At 45.5% G+C, this 17,810-nt stretch overlaps 1 long non-coding RNA gene and 1 pseudogene across 1 annotated transcript; one reads left to right on the top strand and one right to left on the bottom strand.

Moving 5' to 3' along the window:
- Positions 1-20: 20 nt before the first annotated feature.
- Positions 21-17,810, top strand: part of LOC112072464 (ATP-dependent RNA helicase DDX3X-like) — a 31,186-nt pseudogene continuing 13,396 nt past the window's right edge.
- LOC112072465 (uncharacterized) lies at positions 15,895-17,808 on the bottom strand. The gene is made up of 6 exons (XR_002894316.2): positions 17,552-17,808; positions 17,314-17,419; positions 17,035-17,131; positions 16,667-16,802; positions 16,357-16,555; positions 15,895-15,977 (listed from the first exon to the last, which is right to left on the bottom strand). It is a non-coding gene; the product is annotated as an uncharacterized lncRNA (long non-coding RNA).

The raw sequence follows: 17,810 nt of genomic DNA, 5'->3' as shown, positions 1-17,810 counted from the left end.
CCCCCCCCATCTGCCTTGGAGCACTCTACAAACACACCACACTGTAAAACTATACTTTAAGAAAAGGACAAATAAATGGTCTTTTGAATTATTATGCCCTGTATGCAAGGAGGAACCTACATATATATATTTTTTTCACCTGTCATTTCTTTTTTTTTAGATTGGCATGGATAAAGGGGAGGAGTCAAGGGAGAGGAAATTACTTTATATTATTTCTTATGCCCCCTCTAACCTTGTACTTGTCAATCTAATGAACCAAACAGACAAGCTTTACAACACAGCTTATAAACCCCACTTTGAGCAGACGCTCTGAAGGGATGAGCTGGTCTGCCACAGTAGGCTTCCGGCCACTGATCCACAGTCAGCCAACTTTACCCCAGCCCTATCCTCCTTCAGTAGGTGAAAACTGATACTAGATCTGCTTTTGAAGCAACAATGTCTGGCATCTATTCTCTCAGGCACTGTTTATTCTAGCGCATTCTCACCCACAGGAGGAATGTCAAGGGGAGAATCTCAATTGCGTACACCTCGCTTCCTTTCTCCTCACCGCCTCCTCAAAAGTAATTGGACGAGAAAGCCAGAGGTCCCTCCCCTCTGACCTTCTCCTCCAATGGGGGCGAGGAGTTGCAATTGAGATTCTCTCAAGGACTGTTAGAAAGGCAAAGGGGATGTGGTGTTGACATAATGAGACTTTACAGCTGTCATCCATTCCTCGATCTCTACCTAATATGACAGTCAGTCATGACTAGAATTATCAGCACCAGTGTTCAGGCCTATCTGACTAAAACCAATGCAGCCAGGAAAACCTCGAGCCAGTGACCTTAATGTTTTCGATGCATCCACCATGCACACTACCTCCTGTGCCATAAAAGTCCAGAACTTCTGGCAGAGACTTCAGGACACCTACATTTTGGGACCCTGCATTCACATAACAAGGAGTGTCAGTACAGTAGCCTTCAGGCAGCCACCTGTTATGTCACAATGTGAAACACCTGGATTAACAGCAGGGGAATACTACAAAAAGAGTAGGTTGGTGATTGACTAAAAGGCTTTCTTAAAAAAAAAAAAAGATTAACAAATATGACACACCTCATTTCAGGGTTTTTATTTGGACTATTTTCTAAATTTTAGAAAAGTAGTGAAGACATCAAAACTATGATATAATATATGGAATCCTGTAGTAAAAGTGTTAATTCTTCAAATAGCCACCCTTTGCCTTGATGACAGCTTTGCATACTCTCTCTCAACCAGCTTCACGAGGTAGTCGCCTGGAATGCATTTCAATTAACTGGTGTGCCTTGTTTAAAAAAACTAGGCAAGTCAGTTATGAACAAATTCTTAGTTACAATGAAGGCCAAACCCGGCCAAACCAATTGTGTGCCGCCCTATGGGACGCCCAATCACGGCCGGATGTGATACAGCCTGAAGATAAACTTTTAACAAAAGTTAATTTGTGGAATTTCTTTCCTTCTTAATGCGTTTGAGCCAATCAGTAGTGTTGTGACAAGGTAGGGGGGTATATAGAAGATAGCCCTATTTGGTAAAAGACCAAGTCCATATAATGGCAAGAACAGCTCAAATTAGCATAGAGAAATGACAGTCCATCATTACTTTAAGACATGGAAGTCAGTAAATATGGAACATTTCAAGAACATTCTTCAAGTGCAGTCTCAAAAAACATCAAGCACTATGGTGAAACAGTCTCATGAGGACCTCCACAGGAAAGGAAGACCCAGAGTACCTCTGCTGCAGAGGATAAGTTCATTAGAGTTACCAGCCTCAGAAATTGCAGCCCAAATAAATGCTTCACAGAGTTCAAGTAACAGACACATCTCAACATCAACTCTTCAGAGGAGACTGTGTGAATCAGGCCTTCATGGTCTAATTGCTGCCAAAAAACTACTACTAAAGGACACCAATAAGAAGAGACTTGCTTGGGCCAAGAAACATGAGCATTGGACATTAGACCGGTGGAAATCTGTCCTTTGGTCCGCATGTGTAGTTCCCACCGTGAAGCATGGAGGAGGAGGTGTGGGGGTGCTTTGCTGGTGACACTGTCAGTGATTTAGAATTCAAGGCACACTTAACCAGCATGGCTACCACAGCATTCTGCAGCGATACGCCATCCCATCTGGTTTGCGTTTCGTGGGACTATCATTTGTTTTTCAACAGGACAATGACCCAACACACCTCCAGGCTGTGTAAGAGCTATTTGACCAAGAAGGAGAGTGATGGAATTCTGCATCAGATGACCTGGCCTCCACAATCACCTGACTTCAACCCAATTGAGATGGTTTAGGATGAGTTGGACCGCAGAGTGAAGGAAAAGCGGCCAACAAGTGCTCAGCATATGTGGGAACTCCATCAAGACTATTGGAAAAGCATTCCAGGTGAAGCTGGTTGAGAGAATGCCACGCGTGTGCAAAGCTGTCATCAAGGCAAAGGTGGCTACTTTGAAAAATCTCACTACTGTCATTGGTTACACTAATTGTAGTGTGTCTACATAACCTGGTTCAATAATTCATGACATTACCCTGAGGAAGGCACAGTGATGCCGAAACGTTGGTAAATACCCATTAAATTGATGGGAGATTATACATGGAGTGTGCGACTTTCTTTATTTTGATAGTTTATAGTTTATTCGCAGTTAGTCAGCACCTCCACACAAACTATTATTTTGGGTGTGCGCCAGCTCATGTTTTTCACTTTGAAAAATCTAAAATAGATTTTGAGTTGTTTAACACTTTTACATGATTCCATTATTTCATAGTTTTGATGTTTTCAGTATTTTTCTCTATGGACAAAATAGGAAAAAATAAAGGACTTGAATGAGTATGTTAGGTATGTCCAAACTTTTGACTGATACTGTATGAGGTATTGACTCATATACTACTGAATATCTTTAACTCAACTATGACGCTGTCGATTTTTACAACATCACAATTGAATATGAAATAGTAAAGCAAATTATACAAATGTAGCCAGACTTTTAAAAACTTTTTGGAAAGGGTGATAAAATGTCGCGATATGCGCAATGTCCTCTGCTCTTTGTGGTTGTCTCAACCAATAAAATCTCGCTCTGGGTTCCTGCTTCTAGCTTCCATTACACAACGACACGCACCACCACCAGTTAGTAAGCGTTGTCGGTTTAAAGGCTTTAGACCACCTAACTATAGTGTCATGAAAATAAGCAAAAATAATTTACAGTAATATATATCAACTGTATCTTTAAGGTTCATTCATTCGGAAATTGACAAAAGAAGAAAAGACGAGCGAAACCTAAGGGACGTCGACAAACCGGCAAACAAAGAGATCCCTTCTCGACGACAACATTTTTCCTCAATATTCTTTAGTTATGAGTCATGTGGCCGTCGAAAATTTACACGGTCTAGAACAGCAGGTGAGTTTTCTGTATTTATTGTTATTTGTTTTCATATCTATAACACGTAGAAATGAGTAGAACGAGTCTGAAAATGCAGTCGTGGCTACCAAGCTAGCTGGTTAACTTTGCTCGCTAACTACGTTAGCTGTAACTGCGTGTGTTGTCTAATCTCTGGGTAAAATGGAGGCCGGTGGGTGATAATGGTTGGTGACGATGGCGGTGCTTCACGTTCAACAATGCAGTATTTCTCACAATTGGGTTGATCCTTAACTATACCTCTAAGACATGCAATCTAAACCCTTTGTTCAATGTTGGTGACATTCACTTTTTTTTTTTATCTGGCATTTATTCACTTGAGCTGATGATTGTTAGCCTGCTTGCTAGTTTGGCCTCTAGTTAGCGTTAGGTACGTACGCTAACATGAAAGCTAGCTGGCTACATTTTCTTCTGCGTCACTGTCACATTGTTTTAATCCCGAATGAACAAAGCGTGTTTATGCTTTGCACAGTTGCTGGCTAGCAACGACTACATTGTTTGGTTTTGTGTTGTGCTATAGATTTTGTTGCCATGTTAAAGAACCTGTCATTGTTAAATCATCCAGTTGTTTTTGTCACCTGTAACGTTAGTCCAGCCGACAGTATCCAGGCAAACACCCATTAATTTGGTATGGAAGCATTATAAAAATTAGTCTTGCTATAACTGCATTTGCAAATGCAACATTTGTCTATGTTAAATATGGTCAAACATGGAAGATGAAACCTAGCAATTAGTAAGCTGTCATGACATTTTCTGATAGTCAGCAGATGCATATTTGACATGTGCTTGGCAGTGTGAAAGGATGTTGGGTTGGTGGGGGGCAATTTATTTTGACACAGGAAATAAGACCCCCTTTGAGCCATGTTGGTCACGCTCCTTGATAACCTGTATTTGTCTGTTAAAGCAAAGGACGCGAGGGGAAGAATTTCGGTAGCAGTATATACACTGCTCAAAAAAATAAAGGGAACACTAAAATAACACATCCTAGATCCGAATGAATGAAATATTCTTATTAAATACTTTTTTCTTTACATAGTTGAATGTGCTGACAACAATCACACAAAAATTATCAATGGAAATCAAATTTGGGGAGGTCTGGATTTGGAGTCACACTCAAAATTAAAGTGGAAAACCACACTACAGGCTGATCCAACTTTGATGTAATGTCCTTAAAACAAGTCAAAATGAGGCTCAGTAGTGTGTGTGGCTTCCACGTGCCTGTATGACCTCCCTACAATGCCTGGGCATGCTCCTGATGAGGTGGCGGATGGTCTCCTGAGGGATCTCCTCCCAGACCTGGACTAAAGCATCCGCCAACTCCTGGACCGTCCTGTGGTGCAACGTGGCGTTGGTGGATGGAGCGAGACATGATGTCCCAGATGTGCTCAATTGGATTCAGGTCTGGGAACGGGCGGGCCAGTCCATAGCATCAATGCCTTCCTCTTGCAGGAAACTGCTGACACACTCCAGCCACATGAGGTCTAGCATTGTCTTGCATTGGAGGAACCCAGGGCTAACCGCACCAGCATATGGTCTCACAAGGGGTCTGAGGATCATCTCGGTACCTAATGGCAGTCAGGCTACCTCTGGCGAGCACATGGAGGGCTGTGCGGCCCACAAAAGAAATGCCACCCCACACCATGACTGAGCCACCGCCAAACCGTCATGCTGGAGGATGTTGCAGGCAGCAGAACGTTCTCCACGGCGTCTCCAGACTCTGTCACGTCTGTCACATGTGCTCAGTGTGAACCTACTTTCATCTGTGAAGAGCACAGGGCGCAGTGCGAATTTGCCATCTTGGTGTTCTCTGGCAAATGCCAAACGTCCTGCACGGTGTTGGGCTGTAAGCACAACCCCCACCTGTGGACGTCGGGTCCTCATACCACCCTCATGGAGTCTGTTTCTGACCGTTTGAGCAGACACATGCACATTTGTGTCCTGCTGGAGGTCATTTTGCAGGGCTCTGGCAGCGCTCCTCCTTGCACAAAGGCAGAGGTAGCGGTCCTGCTGCTGGGTTGTTGCCCTCCTACGGCCTCCTCCACGTCTCCTGATGTACTGGCCTGTCTCCTGGTAGCGCCTCCATTCTCTGGACACTACACTGACAGACACAGCAAACCTTCTTGCCACAGCTCGCATTGATGTGCCATCCTGGATGAGCTGCACTACCTGAGCCACTTGTGTGGGTTGTAGACTCCGTGTCATGCTACCACTAGAGTGAAAGCACCGCCAGCATTCAAAAGTGACCAAAACATCAGCCAGGAAGCATAGGAACTGAGAAGTGGTCTGTGGTCACCACCTCAGAACCACTCCTTTATTGGGGGTGTCTTGCTAATTGCCTATATTTTCCACCTTTTGTCTATTCCATTTGCACAACAGCATGTGAAATTTATTGTCAATCAGTGTTGCTTCCTAAGTGGACAGTTTGATTTCACAGAAGTGTGATTGACTTGGAGTTACATTGTGTTGTTTAAGTGTTCCCTTTATTTTTTTGAGCAGTGTATATATAAGAAAGAAAAAAAGAAACATCTTTGGCAACAACCTCAATGATTGTTACAGATTTCTTGTCTATTTTGACAAGTGTATACTGGCTATGGCGTCTCAAGATGGACAAAAAGTACTATTACATATTTTTTCTCGTTTTTCAAGCGGTCTTTTAAGGGAGTATACGAGCACACTCGTTCGGCTTGCTGACGCATGCGGAAGGCTTAAGACACACTTCTCAGCATCCCCACACACTTACCCAACACACACACCACATCACACTTCTCACTAAGTCTGAACTGTAACACGGAAAGCTACTAGTCAAATAACGTACACTACATGGCAAAAGTATGTGGACACCTGCTCGTCTAACATCTCATTACAAAATCATAGGCATTAATATGGAGTTGGTCCCCCCCTTTGCTGCTACAACAGCCTCCACTCTTCTGGGAAGGCTTTCTACTAGATGTTAGAATATAGCTGCAGGGACTTGCTTCCATTCAGCCACAAGCATTAGTGAGGTCGGGCACTGATGTTGGGTGATTAGGCCTGGATCGCAGTCGGCGTTCGAACAACTTTGGGATGAATTGGATGGCATTGAGGTCAGGGCTCTGTGCAGGCCAGTCAAGTTCTTCCACACCCATCTCCACAAACAATTTATGTATGGACCTCGCTTTGTGCACAGGGGCATTGTCAAGCTGAAACAGGAAACGGCTTTCCCCAAACTGTTGCCACAAAGGTGGAAGCACAGAATCATCTAGAATATATATCATTGTATGCTGTAGCGTTAAGATCTCCCTTCACTGGAAATAAGGGGCCTAGCCCAAACGGTGAACAACAGCCCCAGACCATTATTCCTCTTCCACCAAATCTTTACAGGTGGCACTATGCTTTCGGGCAAGTTGTTTTCTCCTGGTATCTACCAAACCCAGATTTCTCCATCGGACTGCCAGATGGTGAAACATGATTCATCAAACCAAAGCACGCGTTTCCACTGCTCCAGTCCAAAGGAGGCAATCTCTACACCACTCCAGCCGATGCGCTGTGCATGGGGATCTTAGGCTTGTGTGCGGCTGCTCGGCCATGGAAACCCTTTTCATGAAGCTCCCGACTAACAGTTCTTGTGCTGATGCTTCCAGAGGCAGTTTGGAACTCGGTAGTGAGTGTTGCACCCGAGGACAGATTTTTACGTGCTTCAGCAGTCCCGTTCTGTGAGCTTGTGTGGCCTACCACTTGCTCCTAGATGTTTCCACTTCACAATAACAGCACTTAAAGTTGACCGGGTGCAACTCTTGCAGGCCAGAAATTTAACCAACTGACTTAATGGAAAGGTGGCATCTTATGACAGTGCCACGTTGAAAGTCATTGATCTCTTCGGTGAGGCCATTCTACTGCCAATGTTTGTGTATGGAGATTGCATGGCTGTGTGCTCGATTTTATACACCTGTCAGCAACGGGTGTGGCTGAAATCCACTAATTTGAAAGGGTGTCCACGTACTTTTGTCCTGTAGGTTCAGTCCAACCCAAATTTAGCATATCTGATTCAGCTAGTTAAGGTGTTGTTGAGCAGCTAAATGGTAGAATCAGGTGGGTTAAATTAGAGTTGGATGGTAGATCTACAGGAAGAGGGTTGTGCAGCCCTGTTCTAGCTTATTGGCAGTTTTGAGTGTCTGCCTTGTAAGAAAGTATCTTTGGTTGCTTGCAAAGGTACACCCACGGTAGACTGCTCTGCAAAATGTACAATTGAAACTTACTGTATGGATTGTGGTGGTGGGGGGCAACGAAACTAGACGGGAGTTCCCTGCTTCACATATGTTTAATGGGGGAAGCACTGTAGTATAAGGGATATTCATGTCTTTCTGCTTTCTGGAGATCAACAGTTTGTCACACTTTATTTGGATAGTGTGACCATCTGTTGGTAAGCAACTGCTGGCGTAGGATAGGGAAAGGGTTAGGATAAGTGTTAGGGTTAGTAGATTGTTAGTTGAAATGTTACTGTAGAGCATCTATAGATGGAGTGTTAAGCAGTTTGTCACCCTTTGTCTGGCAGCTTACTGTCCTATATGCATGTTTAGAATTACATTTATTCATAACAGTGTTTACCGTAGTACTTAACTATACGTGTCATTTTCTATTTCAGCTTGCTGTCCTAGGCTTGAACAATGCTGACGGGCAGGGCGGAGGCACTGGCAGTAAGTGATCTCTACTCTTTGAGCCAAAGGACATCTAGTTTGTGTTATGGTGATCCTTTTCTTTTATGATCACTTGGTCTGAAGCAGCCCTCACTCTTATCCTTTCCTTCAGGGCCATTGGGTGGTTCAAGGACTGAATATAACCCCCCCAGGTGGCCTTTTTAATGGATAGTTCATACCCCAAAGTCAAAAACTTGTGCTGTTTTTTTCAGACCTTAGTAGTGGTCTGAAGTCGGGCTGAGTTAGTGTTCTGCGGGAATCTGCAGATAAATTATTGGTACCGTCCAATCAAAGGCCCACGAAACATCCCAGTCCTGACATCACTGGCCTTTGTGGGAAAGAGACTAGAGTAGGGAGCTTTAGACTATTGGGACTGACTCACATTTCCATCAGTGTATTACTAGGTCCATTTAGGTATAAGATGCCATCAAGTGATTTTAATTTCACTTATTTRTTTTTAGCCAATTCATGCTCTTATCATTTATGAAATAGCATAAACGCCATTTAAGTTTCCAGTTTCCTCATTTGGGGTACAAGACAGTTTTCAACTTTTTTTGTTTTTTTTGTTTAATCAATCAGGCCAGATAGGTTACTTAATCCCTATTAAATTAAAGGGATTGAGACATCCCTAGAATAAGACTAGGAACCCATTAGACCTGTGGCGTGTTTGTCCGTTTGTGTACAGTACTGCCCTTGTGTTCACAAGTCTGTCTCTCTAGGGACCTGTTACATTCCACCTCATTTACGGAACCAAGAGGCTTCCAAAAATGGTAAGTGTCGTCCCCCCATCAACACTACCACCTCTATGAGGTATGCCAGTTGGACACCGTAAAAATGCCCTGGCCCCCAGGCCCTGGCCCCCAGGGCCCCCAGGGCTAGTGGTCAAGAATGCCATAATGCATTGTAGTGGCCCATAATAAACATTTCACTAAATTAATTGAGCTAGCAACAATGCTGTGAAATTCCCTTTTAAAAAAGCAGACAATTAGCTTTRGTTTTATCTTGACAATTTCTTCTYGCTGGGCTGGGACAAGGTCAGCTAGAGGGTGACCCGGATGTATTGATTTTCTCCACTAGTTGGAAACAGTGGCGTAAAGGTTGCGTTAGAATCCCCATCTTATATAGCCAGCCGCTTGTTTTTATTTAATCCCAAAAGTCACTACAGGAAGACAGACACAAAACCGTGCATATCCAATGTCCATTTTGTGACAGCATCTGGGAACTGCTTTGACAAACCATCAACCACTCCATTTCCATGCTCTTACTAGCCAACATTCGCAGTACATCGGCAGCATGTTTTCATCATGAAGCCCCCTGCCCCCCATGACGTTGTTTTTTTGTTGTTTTTTTGCAGCAGATGTTTTCTCTAGACCGAGCGCTTTGTCAATGGCACCAGGAAGCTGTAAGTCCCTTTACAGTCCGCTCTTTGGCTGAGGGAAGCTCTGGCGTTTATTTTAAATGTTATCTTTATTTTATTCTGCATGTTTTAATTAAATTGGCTACCAGAACAGTGGTCTCACTCAATTCGATTAGAAAACAAGGCCACRTGCATTTCGACAAGGGGACTGGAGGCTCTCAAATTACATCTTTTAAACCACATTCCCATGGGTGAAACGAAGACATGACTGGCTTTTTTCTGCATTAAGGGTGTTGGCATCCGCTCACATGCTTACATTTTGTTCAAACAAAAAACAGCCTCCATTAGTTATGTCATTCCAACATACTGCTTAATTGCAAGGTTTCCATTTATTTGTGTGTGGAATTTAAAGTGGTAGGTATTAGCAAATGAATGCTGCTTGCATGACAAAGGTTCCTTAATCGGGACCCTAGTTAATGAGCCAAATTATTGACTTGTGTAGACTGTTTTATTGTATGGMTTGYGCATTGTTTACTGGGAAAATAAGCCAGGTCSTTTTTAATTGAAGTATTTCCCTTTTCAGAGGCATCCATGCAGTAACAAGTGGTGSGTGTCTGGGATGTGAAAGTCAAAGGAACCAAGAAGGGCGTGGTTCCATTGTGCCCCTAACCCCTACTAGCTCTAAAGGACCTCAACACATTTCTTACAGCCATTCAGGTCRTTCTAATCTGTKAACATAGAAAGGCTAAGGGGAAGTAGCTAGAGGCTGAAATGGAACTAGGCCTACTTGGTCCAAATCTYTCTTCCTRTAGGGTMCGTTACTGCCTACYKCCGTTGTGCCCTTGAGCAAGGCACTACCTCTAAGTGCTCTAGGGGTGCTGCTCTGCCGCTGCCCCTGTGTTGCTCCCAGCCTGTGGTGTCTGTCAGATTGGGTACTGTGAAAGTCTTGAAGAGGTAGCACAACTAAAGAATATTTGTGCAAATGGACCAATAAACAAAGTATTGTATTGACTGCGTATGAGGAGGTAACCCTCTTGTACTATGGGAGTCACCATGTCTCCCCTCTATTTCCTTTCTGTTTTTACCAAGATACGCCTGGGTTGGGACGGCGAGCGCAACAACGGCTCGTGCAGAATGGTTACCACGACAACCGCATGAAATGGAGGCAGCCGGTACAACAGTGGCCCGCCTCGCATGGAGAGGGAGGGGTGGAGGTTTCCGCGGCGGAAGGGGCGTGTCCTACAACCCGGTACAGCCTATGCAGAATGCCGGCATGTTTGGCATCTACGACAACAAAGAGGGCGGCAGCTGGAACACGACTAAAGATGCCTACACCAGCTTCGGCGCGCGTCCCGACAGGGGGAAGTCTGCTTTTTCAACAACGGCGGGAGTGCGCCCCGAGGAAGGTGAGAAGATAGAGAAATTCACTCCCAGCCCTTAGCCAACAGTTTTCAGGTTCCTCAGAGTTCAGTGCTGTACCATGAGGCAACTCGTTAGCAAGCTGCTTTCCTGACCCCTGTGGTTATGTTATGCTTGACAGTTACCAGCGTGGAGGGTTTGTAGGCAGTGGAAACAGCCGCTGGGTGGAGGAGTCCAGGGATGACGAGGACTGGTCAAACCAACTCAGGCCAATGAGCGCCTGGAACAGTGAGTAGTAACCTAACCTACCCCTTTCTGCATACTAATGGTATTTCAATAATGAGGAGTTCAACATGTCATTTTACAATACATCACTATCCGCTTTATCAATATCCCCTCTCGTTAAATGGTCACGTAGACCTTCTCTGTCACTTTCCTGACTTCTGTGTTTCTGCTTCTCCCCAGGGAGCTGTTCGCTGGTGGCAACACAGGGATTAACTTTGACAATTACGACGACATTCCCGTTGAGGCACTGGCCAAACTGCCCCCATCACATTGAGCGTGAGTCCCAAGTATTCTAGCCAAAATACCCTGTTTCAGATCAGTAGCCCTCATGTCCTATTAGTTAGCATTTTGTTAGTATTCTTCAAACCTGAAGCGTTTCCCATAGGATCTACTGAGCTGCTTGTGGTGCTGTTGATCACCCTGCACATATCCCTTCCCCTGAAACAGTTGTGTGAAAGGTGTTTGGTGTTCATTTGAGTGACTGGTTTGTCTTCGTATTTCAGTTCCAAAGACATAGAGATGGGAGAGATCATCATGAGTAACATCGCCCTGACCCGTACACTCGGCCACTCCGGTCCAGAAGTACGCCATTCCAATCATCAAGAAAAGAGGGACCTGATGGCCTGCGCCCAGACAGGTTAGAACCAGAGCCAACTAGAACCACTCCAATTGGATTGGTCTAGGAAGATATAGCAGATATGACTTACGACAACTGTTGTACTGTAGTTGATTTAAGTGTAGGTATATGACTAATATAAACTGTGGTCTCTCAGGTTCCGGTAAGACTGCCGCGTTCCTGTTGCCTGTACTGAGTCAGATCTACAATGAAGGCCCAGGGAAGCCCTCGCTGCCAGAAGTCTGGAGGACAGGACAAAGGAAAGTATGTCGCCGTAAGCAGTACCCCCTCGCTCTGGTCCTGGCCCCCACAGAAGAACTGGCCCTGCAGATCTACGAAGAGCCAGAAAGGTAAGCAACTGCCCCCTCCACCTGGGATGTATTGCGGGTGTAGCAAAATGCTTGACACACCCACGCAATGTGACCACACAACACAGAGGGGAAGACATCCCATCAGCATCAATACCAGCTAGGTCGGTAGCGGTCTGCCAGTGGGCCTCTATCTCTTTGGCTCTGTTTTTGTGTTGACGGCCAACCAGCCACGGTTGGTATTAGGGAACTGCAGTGTAACACACAATCATTGTTTGTGTTCTCCTTTCTCTCTCCTCTCTTGTCCCTTTCCCTGCCTTCTCTCTCTGTACCCCGTATTCCCCCTCTCCCTTCTCTCTCACTCTCTGTACCCCGTATTCACCCATCTCGCTCTCTGTACCCTGTATTCCCCCTCTCCTTTCTCTCTGACTCTCTGTACCCCGTATTCACCCATCTCGCTCTCTGTACCCTGTATTTCCCTTCTCTCTCACTCTCTACCCCGTATTCACCCATCTCGCTCTCTGAACCCTGTATTCACCCTCTTCCACCGCGCTCTTCTGCTGTAGTTTGCATACCGGTCCCGTGTGCGTCCTTGTGTGGTGTACGGAGGGGCTGACATTGGCCAGCAGATCAGAGACCTGGAGCGAGGCTGTCACCTGCTGGTGGCTACACCTGGACGCCTGGTGGACATGATGGAGAGGGGCAAGATCGGCCTTGACTACTGCAAGTGAGTAGACTTCCAACAGTCTGGACTGCTGGCAGACTGAGCTGTCCCAGACATAGCATCTGGTTCTTGACATCATTGTTTTTGAAAGGTGCAGACAAGTTACAAAGCCCCAGGGACCAGTCCCTAGGCACTTTACCTCGATGAATAACCTAAGCCCTATTCGCATTGGATTTGTTTTACTGGGGGAGATGGGAGTTATGTGAACAAATCACCACATCTGTAAKTTAAGTCCTGTCYAAATCTTCCATGTCAGTCATTTTTAAATAGCAGGAGAGTAATAAATCCAGCTGGAAAAACCCTATCATTTTTCGACTATCTCCAAAGTCCTCTGATAATACTAGTCATGTGCGACTCGATATCCCTGTCTTGTGAGAGAAATGTCTTGAGTTTGACAGGCGTTGCTCATGGTTTGAGCAAGAAACAATAACTGATTAGATGGGTTTTAAACACACGTATGTATGTATGTATGTATATATATATATATATATACAGTGGGGAGAACAAGTATTTGATACACTGTCGATTTTGCAGGTTTTCCTACTTACAAAGCATGTAGAGGTCTGTAATTTTTATCATAGGTACACTTAAACTGTGAGAGACGGAATCTAAAACAAAAATCCAGAAAGTCACATTGTATGATTTTTAAGTAATTTTCAGTTTGGGGAAATAAATGTAACCCATCTGAATTGTCCTTTGGAATAAGACATTCTGGAGTAATAATTACATAACCAATGTTCTCTTGTAATACTAGCGCTGTGCAAATAGAGCTCTAGATGAATTGTGTACATGTGGGCAATATGATTCATTCCACCTAGTCCATCAGAGTGCAAGCAAGAGCTGAGACCATATTGCGTAGCCCAGCTCTAACTCTCCTGATGCAGCTTATCAGACTATTGATTAGTTGAATTGGCCTGCTGGACAGGAAAGGAATCCTACATACCCATGCGTCTCTGACTATGATGGGAAAACAGGTCTACAGCCCATCCCTGACCCTGTCTCTCTGTTAGTTACCTGGTGCTGGATGAGGCTGACCGGATGTTGGACATGGGTTTTGAGCCCCAGATCAGACGTATCGTGGAGCAGGACACCATGCCCCCTAAAGGCATCCGTCAGACCATGATGTTCAGTGCTACATTCCCCAAGGAGATCCAGGTACACACATCCACATGGCGTTCAACTCCCTTTCCTAAAGAGATCATGGACAATAATTGTTACTCTCCAGTCCCCACAATTGCTTATGTATTTGTCAAAAGTATTGTGCTTAATTCTTATGGCTGCAATCCCGGTAACGGGATCGATATGACAACAGCCAGTGAAAGTGCAGGGCGCCAAATAAAAAATAAAAAAGACATCTCATAATTACAATTCCTCAGACATACATGTGTCTTATACCATTTTAAAGGTAATCTTGTTGTTAATCCCACCAAAGTGTCCGATTTCAAATATGCTTTTCAGCGAAAGCACTACCAATGATTGTTAGGACACCAAACCACAATAAGCACAGCCATTTTTCCAGCGAGAGATAGCAGTCACAAAAAGCAGAAATATAATCCAAACTGTCCACTTAGGAAGCAACACTGATTGACAATAAATTTCACATGCTGTTGTGCAAATGGAATAGACAAAAGGTGGAAATTATAGGCAATTAGCAAGACACCCCCAATAAAGGAGTGGTTCTGCAGGTGGTGACCACAGACCACTTCTCAGTTCCTATGCTTCCTGGCTGATGTTTTGGTCACTTTTGAATGCTGGCGGTGCTTTCACTCTAGTGGTATCATGAGACGGAGTCAACAACCCACACAAGTGGCTCAGGTAGTGCAGCTCATCCAGGATGGCACATCAATGCGAGCTGTGGCAAGAAGGTTTGCTGTGTCTGTCAGCGTAGTGTCCAGAGCATGGATGCGCTACCAGGAGACAGGCCAGTACATCAGGAGACGTGGAGGAGGCCGTAGGAGGGCAACAACCCAGCAGCAGGACCGCTACCTCCGCCTTTGTGCAAGGAGGAGCAGGAGGAGCGCTGCCAGAGCCCTGCAAAATGACCTCCAGCAGGCCACAAATGTGCATGTGTTCTGCTCAAACGGTCAGAAACAGACTCCATGAGGGTGGTATGAGGACCCGACGTCCACAGGTGGGGGTTGTGCTTACAGCCCAACACCGTGCAGGACGTTTGGCATTTGCCAGAGAACACCAAGATTGGCAAATTCGCCACTGGCGCCCTGTGCTCTTCACAGATGAAAGCAGGTTCACAACGCACATGTGACAGACGTGACAGAGTCTGGAGACGCCGTGGACAGCATGTGACAGCATTTGCACAACAGCATGTGATTTATTGTCAATCAGTGTTGCTTCCTAAGTCGCTCTGGATAAGAGCGTCTGCTAAATGACTTAAATGTAAATGGACAGTTTGATTTCACAGAAGTGTGATTGACTTGGAGTTACATTGTGTTGTTTTAAGTGTTCCCTTTATTTTTTTGAGCAGTGTATTTCAACATGTCCAGGTGACAACAGGCTACACTGATACTAGAGCTTAGCTCCCAAATTTCTAAACTATACCAAGCCATCTTTGGATTGAGGAATTACAATCATAAGGGTATTTTAGCGGTCTGCAGTACAAAATGTCCTAAAAAGGCCCCCAGTCTACAGATGCGAGCTAAATATCAGACTTGCGACGCATTTTTCAACGCCTGTCAAACTCAAGACATTTCTCTCACAAGACAGGGATATCGAGTCGCACAGTACTAGTATTATCAAAGGACTTTGGCGATAGTCAAAAAAATGATGTTTTTCCAGCTGGATTTATTACTCTCTGCTATTTAAAAATGACTGACATGGAAGATTTGGACAGGACTTAAATTACGGATGTGGTGATTTGTTCACAAATCCCATCTCCCCCAGTAAAACTAATCCAATGTGAATGGGGCTTAGGTTATTCATCTAGGTAAAGTGCCTAGTGACTGGACCCTGGGGCTTTGTAACTTGTCTGCACCTTCTCAAAAACAATGAAGTCAAGAACCAGAAGTTATGTCTCAGACAGCTCAGTCTGCCAGCAGTCCAGACTGTTGGAAGTCTACTCACTTGCAGTAGTCGAGGCCGATCTGCCCCTCTCCATCATGTCCACCAGGCGTCCAGGTGTAGCACCAGCAGGTGACAGCCCCTGCTCCAGGTCTCTGATCTGCTGGCCAATGTCAGCCCCTCCGTACACACACAAGGACGCACACGGGACCGGTATGCAAACTACAGCAGGAGAAAGGGGTGGAAGAGGGTGAATACAGGGTACAGAGAGAGAGAGAGAGAGAGAGAGAGAGAGAGAGAGAGAGAGAGAGAGAGGGCAGGGAAAGGGACAAGAGAGAGAAAGAAAAACACAAACAATGATTGTGTGTTACACGGCAGTTCCCCAATACCAACCCGGCTGGTTGGCCATCAACACAAAAACAGAGACAAAGAGACAGAGGCCCACTGGCAGACCGCTACCGACCTAGCTGGTATTGATGATGATGGGATGTCTGTCCTCTTGTGTGTGTGTCCACATTGTGTGGATGTGTCAAGCATTTTGCTACACCCGCAATAACATGCCAGGTGAGAAGGGGGGGGGGGGGGGGGGGCAGTTGCTTACCTTTCTGGCCTCTTCGTAGATCTGCAGGGCCAGTTCTCTTGGTGGGGGCCAGGACCAGAGCGAGGGGGTACTGCTTACGGCGACAATACTTTCCGTTGTCCTGTCCTCCAGACTTCTGGGGCAGCGAGGGCTTCTCCTGGGCCTTCATTGTAGATCTGACTCAGTACAGGCAACAGGAAGCGGGCTGTCTTACCGGAACCTGAGAGACCACAGTTTATTAGTCATATACCTAAATCAACTACAGTACAATACAGTTGTTGTAAGTCATACTCTCCAGACCAATCAATTTGGAGTTTGTTCTGGTTCTAACCTGTCTGGGCACAGGCCATCAGGTCCCTCTTGTTCTTGATGATTGGAATGGCGTACTTCTGGACCGGAGTGGGCCGAGTGTAGCGGGTCAGGGCGATGTTACTTATTATGATCTCTCCCATCTCTATGTCTTGGAACTGAAATACAAAGACGAACCAGTCACTCAAATGAACACCAAACAGCTTTCACGCAACTCTGTTTCGGGGGGGGGGTATGTGCAGGGTGATCAACAGCACCACACAAGCTGCTCAGTAGAGCCCATGGGAAACACTTCTGGTTTGAAGAATACTAACAAAATGCTGACTAATAGGACATGAGGGCTACTGGATCCGAGACAGGATTATTTGGCAAGAATACTTGGAGACTCACGCTGTCAATGTGATGGGGCAGTTTTGGCCAGTGGCCTCAACAGGAATGTCGTCGTATTGTCAAAGTTAATCCCTGTGTTGCCACAGCGAACAGCTCCCTGGGGAGAAGCAGAAACACAGAAGGTCAGGAAAGTGAACAGAGAAAGGTTACGTGACCATTTTAACGAGAGGGATATTGATAAACGCGGATAGTGATGTATTGTAAAATGACATTGGTAACCCCTCATTATTGAAATATCATTAGTATGCAGAAAGGGGGGTAGGTTAGGTTACTACTCACTGTTCCAGGCGCTCATTGGCCTGAGTGGGTTTGGACCAGTCTCGTCATCCCTGGACTCCTCCACCAGCGGCTGTTTCCACTGCCTACAAAACCTCCACGCTGGTAACTGTCAAGCATAACATAACCACAGGGTCAGGAAAGCTGGCTTGCTAATCGAGTTGCCTCATGGTACAGCACTGACTCTGAGGAACCTGAAAACTGTTGGATAAGGGTTGGGAGTGAATTATCTAGTTCTCACCTTCCTCGTGGCGCACTCCGCCGTTGTTGAAAAAAAGCAGACTTCCCTCTGTCGGGACGCGTGCCGAAGCTGGTGTAGGCATCTTTAGTTGTGTTCCAGCCGCCGCATCTTTGTTGTCGTAGACGCCAAACATGCCGGCATTCTGCATAGGCTGTACCGCGGTTGTAGGACCGCCCTCGCCGCCGCGGAAACCTCCACCACCCCTGCCCCTCTCCATGCGAGGTGGGCCACTGTTGTAACCGGTTGCCCCCATTCATTA

This window comes from Salvelinus sp. IW2-2015, unplaced genomic scaffold (assembly GCF_002910315.2).
Source record: "Salvelinus sp. IW2-2015 unplaced genomic scaffold, ASM291031v2 Un_scaffold1937, whole genome shotgun sequence".
In the NCBI taxonomy this organism is placed as follows: Eukaryota; Metazoa; Chordata; class Actinopteri; order Salmoniformes; family Salmonidae; genus Salvelinus; species Salvelinus sp. IW2-2015.
The sequence above is the reverse complement of the archived record's forward strand: the minus strand, read 5'-3'. Positions and strand labels throughout refer to the sequence as shown.